At 34.3% G+C, this 17,605-nt stretch overlaps 1 long non-coding RNA gene across 1 annotated transcript; it reads right to left on the minus strand.

Annotated features, from left to right (window-relative positions):
* Positions 1-673: 673 nt before the first annotated feature.
* On the minus strand, positions 674-2,852 carry LOC128226691 (uncharacterized). The gene is made up of 5 exons (XR_008259718.1): positions 2,769-2,852; positions 2,362-2,432; positions 1,871-1,959; positions 1,353-1,428; positions 674-773 (listed from the first exon to the last, which is right to left on the minus strand). It is a non-coding gene; the product is annotated as an uncharacterized LOC128226691 (long non-coding RNA).
* Between the last annotated feature and the right edge of the window lie 14,753 nt (positions 2,853-17,605).

Below are 17,605 nucleotides of genomic sequence, written 5' to 3' on the forward strand. Positions count from 1 at the left end.
CATGCTGGCACGAGCAAACAAATCATTTTGTCAACATTTCGCAAAGATGAAACATTTTAAAATGCAGTGCACATTTTGCTCTGGTTACCAAGCCGGGAGAACAAACTCCGTCGAAGATCAAACTTCTCGGCTCGTTTTGCAACATGTGCACAATATCAAAATGTTTACCATCTACCAAGTTATGCTCCAACCAATATCGTAATCAATATGACAAGACCAAAGCTTAATAAATTTATGAATTACAAGCAGCATCACAGCTAAAATTTTGTTCAATCACAAATGTTCCTCGGTTTCAACCATGACCAAGTCTGGCTGTTTCTCATAAAAAATATATGGTGAAAAACCGTTTGACTGTGGTTTCAGTTAAAAAAATCAACAGACCAAAATGTAACCAACTTTATGAAAAAAATGGTTTATCTTTCGTGAACAACAGTACTAACAATAGCAAACAAGACCCGCGTTACTGGGGTAAGCAAGACAGCACAAACAAACAAGCAAGCAGATAAATCAGTATTTCTCCATTTGATTTTGATTTTTTGAAATTATTTACTGTATGTTAAAATTTCAATGATCATGTTAGACATGAAATACAAATTTTGGAGAATTACTGATAAAACAAAATGCAATGGTACAAAGCACATATAATACAAACAGAAATTTAAAACGAACAAGTGTGGATTGGTAACTTTTTTCAAATAAACAATGATATTTCAAATAGATCGACGAATTCTGTCTGCTGTCTTCTGTCGGATCCCCTGTGTATGGCATCTCATCTGAAAAAATGAAATGGAACAGTGTAAAAGACGAAACATTCTTACATACAATAGCAAATCAATATGTTTACTCTGGTAAATTTTGGTTTCATTAATAACATTGGATTTTTTACAAAAAATGATAAATGCTTAGTTTTAGAACGGATTTGGCAATCTCTCAGTTTTGATTTACAGATGACAGAACAGTACACTAAAAAAGTGCTTAAAATCATGATTTGTGTGACAACTTTTCAAACTTTTCAAAAAATTTGACTTTGGATTTACACCATAGCGCATTCGCTTTTTAGCTATATACCTACCAAAGCGCATTTGCGTTTAAGCGATGTAGTTTTTTTTTACATTGATTTTAGAACGATTTAGTTGAATCACAAAATTAAGCACCACAAGGTGACGATGTACAAATATTTTAGGGTGACGAGATTCTGGCTAGCTCGCCCAGTTCTATAGACTAACCTTCGAATTTTGAGTTTGGCTGGCAAACACAAAGAGCAAAATCAAATCATGTTGGTTCAGTGTTTACTTTACTGTTCATTGTAACTTTGAGATTTGTTTCTGATGAAATTTGGTGAAATTACTTACTTGTTATTGACAGAGCAGAACACACTGCATATCGGGTGAGCTTCTGGTAATATAGGCTAGGTTACTCCTCACAATTCTGAAACAAAACATTTTATCAACAAAACTGCACATATTGCTTGTTAGTTTAAAAAAAATTCATTAAAAGCATTGCCAAGTGCATTTCATTCACAACATCTATGTTGAAATAATCCTGAAAACAAAGTACTTCGTACATACAAACAGAAACAGATAAACTGTTTACATGCAGGGGGTATAATGTTTCCAACATTTCTTATCAATAATCATACACAACAGGAACAAAATTGGCATTTATGACATTGGTAGATGTCAAACACAAACTGAAAATTTATCTAATAGCAGTTCAATGTAATAAATCAAACACAGTGTCTGTTATTAGATAAGGTTTCATAATTGTGAAAACCTTACATTTGAATGCAGACTTTTATGAGAGCAAACAGCACTGAGATTATGATATGAAAGTTCAATTCATGGAATTAATTTTGAGTGGTTTTACTTACTTGTAAATGTACTTTCTTGGGTACTGCCTTCAACCATTTTGATCACCAGGTTTCTGACACACAGGACGACTGCATCTGAACTGCCGTCTCTGGTTTAAAAAAAATAATTTTCAACATATATTTCAAACAAAGAAATAGAAGATATTTATCAATCTTGCATTAGCTAAATCCATCATTTGCCATTTCTTATTTCTGCCAGTTTAGTCCCTAAACAAAGTTAAAATCACTCAAAATGTGACATAGACAAGACAAGAGATATGAATTAACACTGCTTACTTTGTTTTTCAACATATCTAGCCGAGAATTAAAGTTTCTAAAAACGGCTTCGAGAATGTTCGAAACATTCTAAAACGAGCTGGGACCAATTTCTTTTGGCAGAGGTTTTTTATGTAATTCAATAGATACATCGACAAAATTTGTTGGTAATATGATGCATCATATATTTCGACACAATTTCTCATAAAACTTTTAAACATGCATGTCATATTTACCACAGAAAAGCTGGAAATACGACCTTCACAATTTCTTTTTCAATATGGCCGACCAGCGCAAAGCGAGAACTCTGCAATATGACGTCATACATATCACGTCATATCATTCCATGAATTGCATTATTTTTTATTTTTTTTAAACTTTTAAGAAAATAAAGAAAATACACTCATTAAAAATAATTGAAATTATCTTAATTAGGTATTATGTATCGTTTTATGATATTAAACATTAGGAAAAAATAAAATGTTTGTTCATTTTCAGAAAAACGAAATCGAAAGTAGAAATATTTTCTGAAATTGGAAATGTTTAAAACCTCGTAAAATCATTTATATCTCTTGTATATGCATAAACCCAGCTTGATTCAATCGCCAAAACATTATAGTAACTGTAACTACCAAAGTCGTACCTTCAAACACAGAAAGTATCCCAAAATTTTACACAAAAAGAGTATTTTTTACATGGGTTCAACCGTATCAAAGTGAATACGGCAGACAACACTTTCCCTTATAATAATCAGCTCAGTATAGCTTGTACCGAAAATCGTAACATTAGTCTGTGATTGTCTTAATTTCATGTTTTATTTTGCTTAAGTATCGTACTTTGTAGCATTTTACGATACATTCTGTGTATCTTTGAGGAGTTATGCATAACGATTTGCACATATATATGACTATATGACCATTACTCGTTTGATAACTATGAGCAAGCATAGTTGTTCTTAAAGCTTAAGTGATTCCAAATAGATTACTATAGATAAACACAATAAAACACGAACAGGTCATACATTTTATTTTGTTACTATTCATTGTCTGTTCATCACTCAATTTATTGTTAACACCGTTTTGGCACAAATTGTCTCCCACGCCTGGCGAAGAACTGGCGAAGTGCCTGGTGGTTCTCATTTATCTCTAAGTATCTGCTAAGTTTGTTGCAGCACGTTCTGTCATCACTCGAATCTTGCAGCAAACACACCAAACAGGGGTACAGTTCGGGACACAGATGACTTGGGGCTTTCTGTTCTGCTTTCTCAGCCTCCCCCTTGTTGAAACATAATAAACACGGATACAGTCTCGGACACGTGTGACTCTGTCAAGTTCTTTCGGTGTTGACCTTCTGAATAACTTCCTCAAGCATACTCTGATTGTTTTCTTGAAACCCATAATGCGTTTACTTGGTCAGTAGGTTTTGACAAGTATGACATGAGAAGAAAAAAAAAGCTTTTTTATATGAACTATATTTGTTCCACTCATTGCATTATTTTAAGCCATTAACCATGCAACTACAGTGCTAGGTACAGTGCTTGCTACTATGCTACTATTTTTTTCAATCGAGATTTAATAAAGAATCAAAATGTATTTCAACGCATTTATTCAATGTTAAAACATCAAAACAATTGTTTGAACCTTTTCATTCGGAAAGTACTTAATGAATTATCATAAATGTTTGAGCGTATGGAAAACTAATGTCAATTCTTTTTTTCGCTCACAAAAATGCTTGGTTCAATTTCGTCAATTTTAACTTCCTCGTCTACGGTCTCAATGTCTTCAAAATTATCACTAACATAACAGTTACCGTCACAAACGTAGCAATTTCTCATATTACAAACTGCGTCGTCTGGGTTGTCATCTTGCATGGATTCGATTTCAACATCTCGCAAATAATCTTCTGCCATTTCTATCATTTTTTCATCTTCATTGATATCATCCATGGGTTGCTGAAAACAATTCATCTGCTCTTTTTCACTGGTGTTCTCACAAGGCGTTGTTTGCTGTGTCGATTTTTGACTGGACATAATTGTTTGAGTTTGTGTATGAAAAGTACCAAATTTTCAGCCCTTATAATATGAAAAAAATAATTCACTAGTAAATCGCATGCCATGATATAAATCGAAAAAAACTGACAGTGAACTCGCTCACAATAGAAATATGACGGACATAAGCAACCTTAATTTACAAATTACAGGCTTCGTAGCGAGACTATGTATGTGTGATAACAAGCACGAGTCTACGTTCAAAGACATCGTCTCGATAATTGACAATATCGAGAAAACTTTTCTGCAAAACAAACTAGCAACGACCGAGTATCGCAAGAAATGTGGCGCACTACAGCAAAAGGTGTTTAGGTTGATCAGAAAGAACGATCGGCATAAGCAAACTCATTTGCACAACTTGAATACGGACGATAGTCAACTATTGCAGGACGAAGTAACACGCTTGGCATTGAATCTGTCACAGCTGACTGCGGAAAACAATCAGCTAAAGCAAAATAACACGGCATTGGAAGACGAAGTTTTGCGCTTGAAATCTCAAACAGACAATCTGCAATCCTTAGACGAAGCTGCCTGTATGGATCTATTCAACGAAAACACTCAAGATTTTTCATGAATTACTTTACTTTGCCACTTACAAGTGAATATTACGAAATTCAATAAAAACAATTTCAAAGCATTCGTTTTTATGTTTATTTTATGTTATCATAAGCCTTAAGAACGCAAATCTCAGTACGTTGTGCTTAAACTATTCTCTTGCGCTTTGCTTGATTCTGGCCAGATAATCTTTTCCTTCTGAGTTACTATTGTTTATTTTACCCAATCTTTTGTAGTAACGTTTTATGTTTCTTCTATTCATTTTTTGTGCCGGGTGGTTTATCCAACAAGCAGGACAAAAACCGTTGTATTTATCAAAACAGCTTGGACACGCGGAATGTTCGAATGCACATTGTTTCATAACGAGCAAGAGATAGTCAATGCTACTGTAGCCACCACACCAATGACAAGCTCTGAAACGTTTTCCGAGCCTCTTATCATATGAAATACATTTTGAGTTTTTTGGACCGTTGTTGTGAGCCATACTTTATTCAAAAGGTTCAAAAATATAGTGTCAAGCCAATTTCATTCAGTTTATGTAATTCAAATGTTTTGTCAACAGTAACATGGCAAGTCTTAACTGATGGTGAAACAATAAACTACTGTCTATATTTGCTGCGTTTTACACATTTACGAAAACACTAGACAAAGAATTTTTCATTTTTTCATTTTTTCCTTTCCTTTCTCGATATCGTCATCATCTGAAAGGACAATAGCTGTAGCTTCATCTTTTCCTTCCCATGCCTTGAACCTCTTCCTTATCGGGCTAGCAGGTGGAGTAAGAACGTCGGCTTTTACTTTTACTGCGCTGAATTCTTTCTCATCCATGCTCACTTCCATACAAGGCTCGATATTTTGAAGTTCAATTTCACTTTTTTCGGTTTCAATGTCTTCAACAGATTCGCTCTCGAAGCTATCACATTCATCGGTATCGGAACAAACAAAAAACCATCACAAATGCAGCAATGTGTCTTCTTGCAACCTGGATAGTACCCCAAATCGGGCAATTGCTGTTTTTCGTTTTCAGACATATTTGGGACTTTATGTTCTGCCGCATCTCGCAAATAGTCTTCTGCCATTGTTTGTAGTTTTTCGTCTTCAGTTGTGTATTGCTGGGAAGATGATTTGCTTGACATATTGTAGATTGTAGATTGTTTGTAACCAGTGCACAATTTGGAGACATTATAATAGCAAAAAAATAATTCATCGATATTATTCATCGTCAATTCATTTGATTCAAACAAGATCCATAGGTTCATTGTCCTTGCCCAACATACCAACTTTCATCGATTCGGTTTGCTGGGGGGAGGTATTGCTGTAGTCTATTTTCTGTTTTTTTTACAATGTTATCCATATCACAATTTTCCACTTTTCTTTTCATTCCCGCATTGAAACTGGAATCGTTCAAATCCATCTGCGGTTTGAACATTTCATAATAATTCATGAACATTTCCTTGTCAAACATATCAACACTCATTGATTCGGTTGTCGATTGTTGCGGGTAGGTATTGCTGTTGTCTGGTTTCTGTGTTTTTACTGTGATAGCCATCTCATCCATCTCACAGTTCATGGCATTGGAATCATTCAAATCCATCTTCTGTCTGTACAATTTACAATCGTCGCACTGGCAGTCCTCAACTTCGTAAAACTTGCAGTCATAATAATTCAATCTGAAAAACTTACAGTTGTCACACTGGCAGTTGTTTGTCATGATCTCTTTGAAGTTTGGTTTTGCGATGATCTCTTTGCAGTTTGGCTTTGCAGTATTTTGCAATGCTTTGCAGTCTTTTGCTTTTATACCCATTAGAACTTTGCATTATAAAAAGGCGAACATCAAAACGTCACGTTTGAATATTTCCCTTGTGCTTTTCTTAATGGTGGCAAAGTAATCATGCCTCATCTCTCTCAATAACCAGTCGTTAGTTTCTATTTTATCCAATTTCTTGTAGTATCGTTTCCTTTCCTTAATGTGTGCTAACGCAACTGGATGGTTCAACCAACAAGCAGGACAAGAGCCGTTGTATTTATCAAAACAGCTTGGACACGCGGAATGTTCGAACACACAGTTTTTCATAACGAGTAAGTGATAGTCAATGTTACTGTATCCACCACACCACTCACAACATCGAAAACGTTTTCCGAATCTCTTATCATACGAAATACTTGATATACATTGTGACATGTTTGACATGTTTGGATCTGTATCGGCTGACATATTTTCTTTGTATGTGTGTGTGTTTGTATGTGTGTATCAATTCACAAAGTCTTACATGTTTGTAGCCACCACAAATAATGGAATACAGAAAACGGGGGTGAAAATAGGGGGGGGGGGGATTTTCTATCAACCTTTTTCCTTAAGTCAATTCCATTTCGATTTTACTTTTTCAAACATACCAACAAAACTTTGCAGTTTGCTTAATATTGCTTGTGAGCTTTTTTCTCATTCTCTGTCCTCGAACAATATAGTGGAACGTGACTTGTCTTATAAAAAGGGGTATTTAACCTACTCTTAGTTGGAAAAAGGAACACAATATCACATATTTCTTCTCAATACTCATATATGTCTTAATCGAGGCTAATAAATTGGCATTTAAAAAAGTAGATAAGTGATGATTTGTGAGATTTCACTCGCTTTTAACTCACTTTCTTTTTTCGAACAGTTATAAGTGAACAAAACATATTGACATGTATCTCCGATGTTAATCAATTTAAACGCTTGTTCACAGACTACTCCACAAAAGCGCTTACATAACTATACACCAGACCAACTTTTTACAGAATATTTGGATTTTTTTTTAAATCTTGATATCAAAATCATGTTTACTTTCAGAAATGTGAAGATAAAGGTAACAAAAATACGACTTTCGTCACACTGGCTTTTTATCGGTACTGAAAGATGGTGAAACATTATTAGTAGCAGCATCTTACAGCGCAACATGTTATAATGAGGTTATACCTCCTTCCACATTTGCGTACGCCGGAATCCAAACCAATTTAGGGCTGTTTTCCAGATTCCGAGGTAAGGAACGCCAGATTCCGAGGTAAGGTACGCCAGATTTCGAGGTAAGGTACGCCAGATTCCGAGGTAAGGTACGCCAGATTCCGAGGTAAGGTACGCCAGATTCCACTTAAATAGCACACTGGATTTGGATTCAATAATAAAACGAGCAAAGAGAAATGACTGTTATGTTATGTAATGTCTTTGAATAACAAATAATTAAACGTTGTGGCAACATTATCGAGGAATACAGGCCAAACCCTCGTAGAACATTTAAAACCTATGTATATTGTTTGACTAATGAGAAGGTGCATGCTCCTAGTTTTCCAACCTTTTGCCACTCAATGTCAGATCTAGACACCGCTACTACAATCGTATTTTTTAAATATGAAAGAAAATCTGTTTCTATTGAAATAACGAATACAACTCAAAATAATATTTGATTTTAACAATGTATAGTTGTGCAAAATTGACAGCGTGATCAAATCTAAAATATACGTTGTAATAATACGCGGCTTGTAGTTGATATTGCCTTCATTTCCCGGCTCTCCGTTAATCTATTATTTAATGTAGCCTTGTTGGGATTGGTCTCCGCACGATTCCGAAAAACGATTAGACTGGTTCTGAACTGCAAAACGCTATCAAAACCTACGCTCGCCATTACTTTACTGTATAAGGCATTTATATCATTGCTCGTTAAATGTTTTATTTTGACGGGTGTGATACCTATTTTCCTACCTTTTTACTCAGCTCCAAAAAAGCTGTTGTCACATTTTGCTGAATTTATAAGCTAGTTATTGTTTTATTTCAATGTTTTCTGCAGACGATTTGTCTTCAATTTACAACTTTTATAAGCAACCTTTATTCCTTCCATATGTTAAGCAATACCGTTCTTTGGTTGTCCTTCAGGGAGCCGCTGCTGTCTTGCTTAATATGATTCGTGATGCTATCCTCTTGGGTTTTTATTTTTTCAAGGAGCCGCTCATGTCTTGTTTTACATTTTTCGCAATATCTTCCTTTTTGTTTTGTTTTTCAGGGAGTCGCTCCTGCCTTCGTTCATATGTTTAGCAATATCGTCCTCTTGGGGCTTTTCAGGCAGCCACTCCTGTCTTGTTTTATTTGGTTAGCAATTTCGTCCTCTTGGTGCTTTTTCAGAAAGTCGCTCCTGTCTTGTTTTTTATGTTTAGCAATATCGTCCTCTTGGTGCTTTTTCAGAGGGTCGCTCCTGTCTTGTTTTATAAATTTAGCAATATCGTCCTTTTTTCAAGGAGCCGCTCATGTCGTGTTTTTTTTTTGTTTCGCAATACCGTCCTCTTGTTTTTCTTTTCTGGGAGCCGCTCCTGTCATGTTTTATATGTTTTGCAATATCGTCATCTTGGTTGTCCTTCAGGGAGTCGCTTATACCTTGCCTTCCGTTGTTTGTTATATGCAGTTTGCCTGTACCTTAAAGTGACACTCTTACTCAAGATCAATTCATACACATTTATCTACAAATATCCATATTGACTGATTAACCTTAAACTACTTGCTTTAAAGAATGCATTTATGGCAAATATTAATTAGTGTTAACAATATTATAACCGTGTATTTTCTAGCTGAAAAAAACAACAAAAATATTAAATGATTGGTGAATGCTAAAAGATTTACTGCGATCTACTATGGTCTCATAAGATAGCAATACTCGGTATCCTTCATAAGCATATTTATTTCGACATTTGTTCAACCTTTATGGTATATTTAAACACTTGTATCGAATGTGTTAAATCTAGTGCATCTTTAAGGATTAATATAAATGGATTTTCCGTAAATGCATTACTTTCGCTGTTTTGTGAAACAATATCAGCATGCATATCCCCTAGACAAGGGCTTTTCCATTTTCTAAATACGTATTACTAAAAGCATACAGCGAATTAATATTATTTTCTAAAACGCCATTTTGCATATTTTACTCAGGGCATGTGAAAATAAGACCTTTCGTAAGACAGCGCGCTCGGCTTAGACTTAGAAGTGAAAACAATAATGATGTATGTGCCTGTCAAAGCAATAAAAAATCAAATCATAGAGTAAACAGTGACCATAACTCTCAGAGGCCCAAAACACAATATTATTAAAGGTCTCTAAACCCTCTTTATATATACCAAATTTGCTCGCAATATGTCGACCCTTACTTAAGTTATTCAATACTAACCATTTTTCTATTAACTTTGACCTTGATGCTAGGTCCTCATAAAAAGACTCCATAAACTCTTCCTATATACCAAGTTTGATCACTTTATGTGAAATCGACATAAAATTATTTGATACATAAGGTGACTTTGACGCTGCCCTCCCACTAGCCCACCCAAAGAATGACGCAAGTCATTCTAATAACTTGTTTTCCCTTTGTGAAAACCTGGTTAAGAATAATAAAATGTGCCTGTCAAAAGAAATAAAAAGATAATTCAAGGTTTAAATAGAGTTATTTGACCTTAATGAAAGAAGGTCGCCATTAATTGTGGAAAGTGTCAAGTCAATTGAATGAAGTTCTTTTTTTATTAAAATTCAAACTTGCCCTACAACTTTAATCTGCCCTAAAACCTTAACCTAAGTTCCTAAGTCAATCAGGGGCCATAACTTGTATTAAGGATAGTATGGAGTTATGTAACCTCATTGTGGGATGATCCTGAACAACAGTGTGAAGTATAAAATCAATTGAATGAAGGGTTTAGAAGATATTAATAAATATCCCAACCTGCCCTGAAACTTTAACCTAAGTTCCTAAGTCAATCAGGGGCCATAACTTGTATCAAGGATAGTATGGAGTTATGTAACCTCATTGTGTGATGGTCCTGAACAACTGTGTGAAGTATTAAGTCAATTGAATAAAGGGTTAAGAAGAAATTAATAAATATCTCAACCTGTCCTAAAACTTTAACCTAAGTTCCATAGTCAATCAGGGTCTAAAATTTGTAAAAATGATAATATTGAGTTATCTAACCTCATTATGTGATGGCCCTGAACAATTGGGTGAAGTATTAAGCGATTTGAATGAAAGGTATTGAAAATCCAAACTTGCCCTTAAACTTTAACCGTACGCCGACGCCAACGCCGACGCCTACCCCAACACTGGGGCGAGTATTAAAGCCCTCCTTATTCTTCGAAAAGTCGAGCTTACAAATGCAAATATTTGTACAGTTTTACAGTATAGCTCCATTCCACAGTCTATTGTTTCGAAACACTTTTCACAGCTATTATACCAAGTTATAACACAGGTAAAAGACCAATTTTTCGCCCTTTCAAATTATTCGCCCACCTCTTAAAATCCTTATTTAACAATTCAACAATGATTTTTTTTTTCATACAAATGATTTCTTGGGTTAAAATGAAGCATCGAACTAGGAAAGATAAGGGTTTTTATCTTAAAATGAGTATTTTTACAGCAAAATTTGAAATTTAACCACGTTGCACCATATTTCTTCCAGCAGTGAATAATAGATTTCTACCACTCAACAAAATGGAAAATATTTTAACCCAAAATACTCGTTAAAACAGGGCAACAATATTTGTAGAAAAACAGAAAGTAATATCATTTTTAAGTAGTCAATCAGGAATATTTTTTTCGATGTTTTTTAAAATAATTACTTTTTTCTGAGTATCTTTTGCACGTGAGTTCATACTTAAAAAAACATACCTCATAAAACGTTTACTCTTAGTAATAAAAAGCTATATCCATTTGATATCAAAGCAATTATTGCAGCCGATAACATCATTCCTCTGATACTCCCATAATAGTTATCGTTGAGTATTTGTGTATTAGTTAATGTCATGGGACTCATACGGATGCGCGGATTGTTCACTGAATTCTTCGTCGTTGTTATAATAGTATGTTTCCGTGGCCTTTATGGTGATTGTCATAAACGTATACAAATTTGTATATTCGTCAAATTCGTCCTCCTGACAATTTTATTGACGATGCTTGTACCATGGTCGTCTGGATTGCCATCGTCGACGCTTGGTGAAACTAAGCTGAAAGACATAGTCTTGCAAGGATATTATTTTTGTATGTAGGTTTAAATTAACATCACATTACGTTGGGTAACAATGCTGTTTTAAATTATCATAGTGATGATATTGAAAACAATCCTCTGTTTCCAGCCAATAACAATTGGTATGTCTAAGACAATCATTGGTCGTACTCACATTATTCAGTATATTTTCATAAACTATGGTTGTAATGAAAATAACAATGGGAAAGCTATTTGTGGCACACGTTGTGATAGAAATTTTGCAAAATTTGATATTTTGTCGAATTTTTTTGTCTTCATTCTTAAAATGAATGTGATCATTTTACAAATACTGGTTCCTAGTATGTGCTCGTTTAATGTATGGCTACAATGAAGTTTATCGTTAGACTGGTGATGGGGTTCGGTTACGATATCTTCTACAATATTCGCTCGTATAATATTTGCCTACAAAGAAGATCTATTTTGGCCCCTAGTTACGATATCAGCTTCAATGTCTGCTCGTCGATACCTTGGTGCAGAACATTATAGTTCTTATTCGCTAAAAAGCATACACCAGCCAATACTTAAACTGGTCTATAATTATATTTAAAAACATTTTTACACAATTTCCTATTGAAATCTACAATGATGGAACAAAAATGAGATTACAATGAGCGCCTGGGATTCTGTTTGTACCGTCATTCTTCCCGTCGACCTTGTCTTGTAGAGGTTTCGTTCTCTGACCATTATTAATTTGTTGGTAAATTGAGTATTCAATATTGTCGTTCTATCAAAGCACATGACTTTTGATACCTTGCCTCGTCCAAGGCCATTATTATATTTACAAAACATTCATATCTGTGAAAAAAACATACGGAACATCTCGTTTCTTATTTACACATTTTTGTCTGGCAAACTGGTTCAAAAATATGTCCATGTTGAAAATAACAGTATTTTATTTATAATGCACATCTTTTTTAAACACACCTAGGTTAAATGAGATTTTCAAATTTTCTTTCCTAAAATATTTGCGGTAGGGCAGGGGAGAACAAACAGTGTTTAGTAGTTTGTATGATGTTGGGAGCGAGCGTGGTGTCCCCCTCCACTTGGACCTTGGTCGACATGGCTACTTAGCGCTGATTTCAAAACACGTTTTTGCTATTATGTGACATGTGTTGAACTGAATATACTGATACCCGAGTACCCACCGGTAGCATTGAACCGATCATGCTCTATTGGTAAAAACGCATAACTGCTAGGAATTGCATTTTAGTCAAAGGTGCGTTTTTATGCCGCTCCTAGATCAACAACCGATAACAGAGCATTTCTATATATTTTTAATAAATCTTATCACAGGTATACCTAATTTTGAAGCAGTAATGTCTGCATGATTTCAATAACCCTGTAGTTGGTTGTGTCAGTTTATCTGGGATATTTTACAACAGATCTTAAAAGACATATTCGTAAAAAATCACGAACATTGCTGTAATAACTTCCCCGGAGACCAAAGTTCAGAGATAAGAATCAAATAATAAATGGTACAAATGTGTACTAAAAACATGTTCCAAATTGTGTAATACTTATTAATTAGCAATAACTTGTAACTAAATGTATCCCTCACCGTTGGAGTATAAGCTCGGAGGGAAGCTGTCACATATGTGGAATTCTTTCACTTGTTTAACTGTTTACTAATAGAATGTAGGAATTACCTCCAATGGTTTGTTCATGTTTAGATAAGATTGTTAAAACGGAATAAAGATACATGGGCATGATTCACTTTGGTGAGGAAGAACAAAGTCGTAATTATATTTCAATGTTCAAAGTAGTTCGTCTTAAACACATATAATTTCATATAGTGATGTTTAGCTAATATATTTAACCTCAATTTTGTACCTTTATATAATAAGATTATACTTATAAGGACTTTTATCATTATGCTATGAGATTTAACCTTTATATAATGAAGTCTTAGCTTTATATAATGAAGTCTTAGTGTTATAATTGGAGGTTTTATCTTATGTTATATTTTGTTTTGCTTCATATGGTACCATTTTGCCTTATTAATATAATACAAATTATGTGTAAAGTGCATGCACGTACCTCAATCAAATAATCTCAACAAAACCATTGTGTCCTCATAAATTATGGGTGATAAGGCGTACTCTAGTTCAATGCATTTCCCTTTCGCAATTTTCAACTGCATATCGCATAAATATATGCACTTGTAGTAAAATGTTATCATTAATAATAATAATAATAATAATAATAATAATAATAAAAGACACAAATAACACTTATCCGCGGCTTTCTCTTGCAAATGACAAACGTAAATTAGGCACCAAACACTCAGTGGCTAAGTGTTTACGATGATTGACGGCCATTAATGTGGTAGATGCATACAACGAACATTTAGCCATTCCATTAAAATATCCTTTCACATCTATTGAACAGTCATGAAACACAACAATTGCATTATTAACTTTGCACTGTTATAACTGAGAATGAAAAGCTTTCAGTACACCGCTAAGAAAAAGTTTCAATGAAATTTACATAAGTTTAATTTCAGTATTATAATGGAAACAAACAACACACATTTATTTTAAAATATGGTCACACTTTAAAAAGTAAATAGCTTCGATGTTAACAGATATACGTATTTTATGTTAAGTTGTTGCAGAATTTATTGGTATTGGGTAAGTGTACGAGTGGTAGAGTTGTCCACCTCTCACATGAGAGGTTATGGGCTCGATCCCCACCAGAGGTACCTTCTCATTGTCTTTATGATGAACACTAGTTCTGATTATCACCATGGAAACGGACTCGAGCGTGATTTTTAAGCTGGCAGCTTTCGTCACAATCGAGCATAAAAAACAACAAAGTATTAACTTAATACAGTCTTAAAGAATCCATTGAAACATTGAGTTTCATTTTTTTTATTAATATATCGGCTGAAATAAAGCAATTGATTAAACTTCAGTAGTAAACTATTTATCGTATATCACATAGTATTAAAAGCTATGTAAGCGTATACCAATACCGCCACATCGGTGAAGGGATCTGCTTTTTTACAACATAACTAACTCCGAGTGTGCAATTCCATAAAAAAAACGAAACAGTGAACACGGTCATTATTGCGTGTCAGATTTGACATTGTGTAATAGTTAATTGTCGAAGGTATTTTGTCTTGTTCCTAATACATTATTGCGTTTAATGATACTTGAGCTGAGTATAGTTCTATTATTTTTTTTTGTTCAATTATAAAACATATCTTTCATATTGCTATCAGCCGTACAATATTAAAACTCTTCATTTGTTTTGCAGAACATTCGCTAAAGAGATGCATTTTTAGGCAACGTCTCTAGTACTGCATTGTATTTCTTTTAATAAATGATAGAAAGGTGCATCCGTTTTATTACCTTCATATTAAAGTATTCTTTGATATTGCCAACTTTTGGACCAGGAAATTAATTTTACGGAAAAAACTAATCACTGCGCTTAAGATTATTTTTCGCAGCACCTTGCGGTATGTACATCATTTATTTTCATTATCAAAGTAATGACCTTTTTGATTGAAGTGTCTGGTGCTTTATAATCCCTTTTCGAAATATCCTAGGATTCTATTCGGCGGTGAGATAGCAGCAAGTTAAAATATAAATTTGCTAAGGCAGTATAAATTTAGGTACTGAAGGCAATTGCGGATAGTTCCCAATGAACGCAACCTCTTCGGATGTGTTCGGATCTCGAATATAAATTGAAAATGGTTTATCTTGCTATTGTTTGTATTGTGTCAACAGGTCACGACCAACTTAAATAAACATGTCGAAAGGTGTTAATTTATGACTTGGTAACAGTATTACCATCATTAGCGTTTCAATTTTGCTTTAAAATGTGATTTATCTATCTAGTGACTTATTTTTTCTAGCGTCATTATGACGTCATACGATGAAGTGTTTCCGGTTACGGTCGGATCGATCTATTAACACAATGGATGAGAAGCAATGACTGATTTTCTAACAATTATGGAAAATAGTAGTGAATTATCGGTGTACAAATAAGAAATGTGTTGCTTGATTGATGTCATTATCGGTGATTTGAACACAGATGGCCTGCTTAAAGAACACGCAGAGTCGTTCGGACCCCATACACTTTACTCAGACCAACTGTGTTCATACCATAATGGCATCAATTTCGCAATTCATTCCTTAAAACGAACTGATGATGTGATTTTCAGATTTCAATCTGTTTACCATAACGACGATAGTTTATATTCCTTGTTGGGTTTCAACATAAGCATTAAACGTTGATATATTCTAAATATGCACATTACCTAAACGAGCGAAATGACTGGATCTAAACAAACTATATTAATGAAGAAAAAAACATACTTTGACAACAACTCAACGCCAGGACACCTGTAACAGATGTAGAAGATGAAATATAGTGAACGAAAGTAGCCTTATGTTTATGTATTTGCAATATTTAGGGCTTAAGGCAATGTGCAGATTTGCCAATAAATGTTGGTTGTTATGTAAATTGTTTATCCATTTTTAATGTAAGTAAAAGGTAAAGATATGTTTTTAGTCCCGGCATATCAGTATTACAACGAAATGCACCGAGGCAAGCCGAGCAGCAAAATACTTATTGTGATGTCAATTACGAACAATTGATGTGCCTGACTTATGACCTTTTCATTCTTTGCTTTTCCAAAACAACTTAAACGTGTCCCTGTTGTGTAAAGAGCTGGGGGGTTTTAAAGAAATAAATGCACTGTTAAAATCTGTCAACATTTGTTGTAATTGAACAATAATCTAAACACGGAGAAAAACGTAAAAACTAAAACTTTCAGGTATGTTTTGTGATTTGACTTTCAAATGACTTCGATCTTGGGTGCTAGAAAGCTGTTCGTACGTAGATTATATTTTACAAACACGTCGACAAGTCGATTTATGTTTTCAATTTATGGTTAAAATAAATGCACTTATACTTGTTATAAAATTATCATGTTGGTTGTTGTCTTGTCTACCATGTTAACCACAATGATGCTCACTGTCCTCCTTCGCTAAAAGAGAATTTCAGACATGCCCCTACACAAATATATAAAGAAACGCTCTCAACAAAAAAATATACTCCAAACATATACCTCTAAGGGTTGTGTTATAAGAGGCAATGTAAATGGGCAGCCTTTTATGGACATTGTTTAGTATCATTCATGAGTCCCAGTGGCGAGGGTTTATGTTCGTTGAACCAGTAATTTCAAATTATTTCCTCGTAATATATTGGTGGCCTACCTTGAAGTAGGGGAGCACGTACCTAAAACGGAAATACCGATAGTCGGATGGATATGGAATACAATATTACCAACGAAATTTGACAGAAACAAAAATGTCAATACTCGGCCACTTGGTTTTCCAATCAATCATGATTATTAAACGAATCAGCAGGTATTAATAAAAAATAAAAATGACCCCTCATACAGTCTGTTTTGAAATTATATGATTACAGTAGAATTGTAATCTTTATGTCGGGGTCTCAAGTACATAAAGCTATTAGAATATATATAAAGATTGTCGTTCATGCCTCGGCAGACATGCTTTTTGATACAAGGATTATATAAAAATCCAACATATAGCTATTACCACAGCAGGGTTACCGGGCAGACGGTCCAGGGTTCTCATTCGCACACATGCGGCAGCTCCTAGACTCACAAGTTTGTTTGGTATTCACACATTTTAAAGACAAAACAACATTTTAAAACTACGTTTTCTAAACCTTGCCTTTGGGCATCACACCTTTAAAAATGCATTTGATAACATTTAGACCAATACACGCATGGTCTGAATAAAGACCAGAACGACCACAGATGAAGAACATCACAAGCTTAATTTCTATTCAATAGG

The sequence above is a fragment of the Mya arenaria genome, chromosome 3, assembly GCF_026914265.1.
Source record: "Mya arenaria isolate MELC-2E11 chromosome 3, ASM2691426v1".
Classification (NCBI taxonomy): Eukaryota; Metazoa; Mollusca; class Bivalvia; order Myida; family Myidae; genus Mya; species Mya arenaria.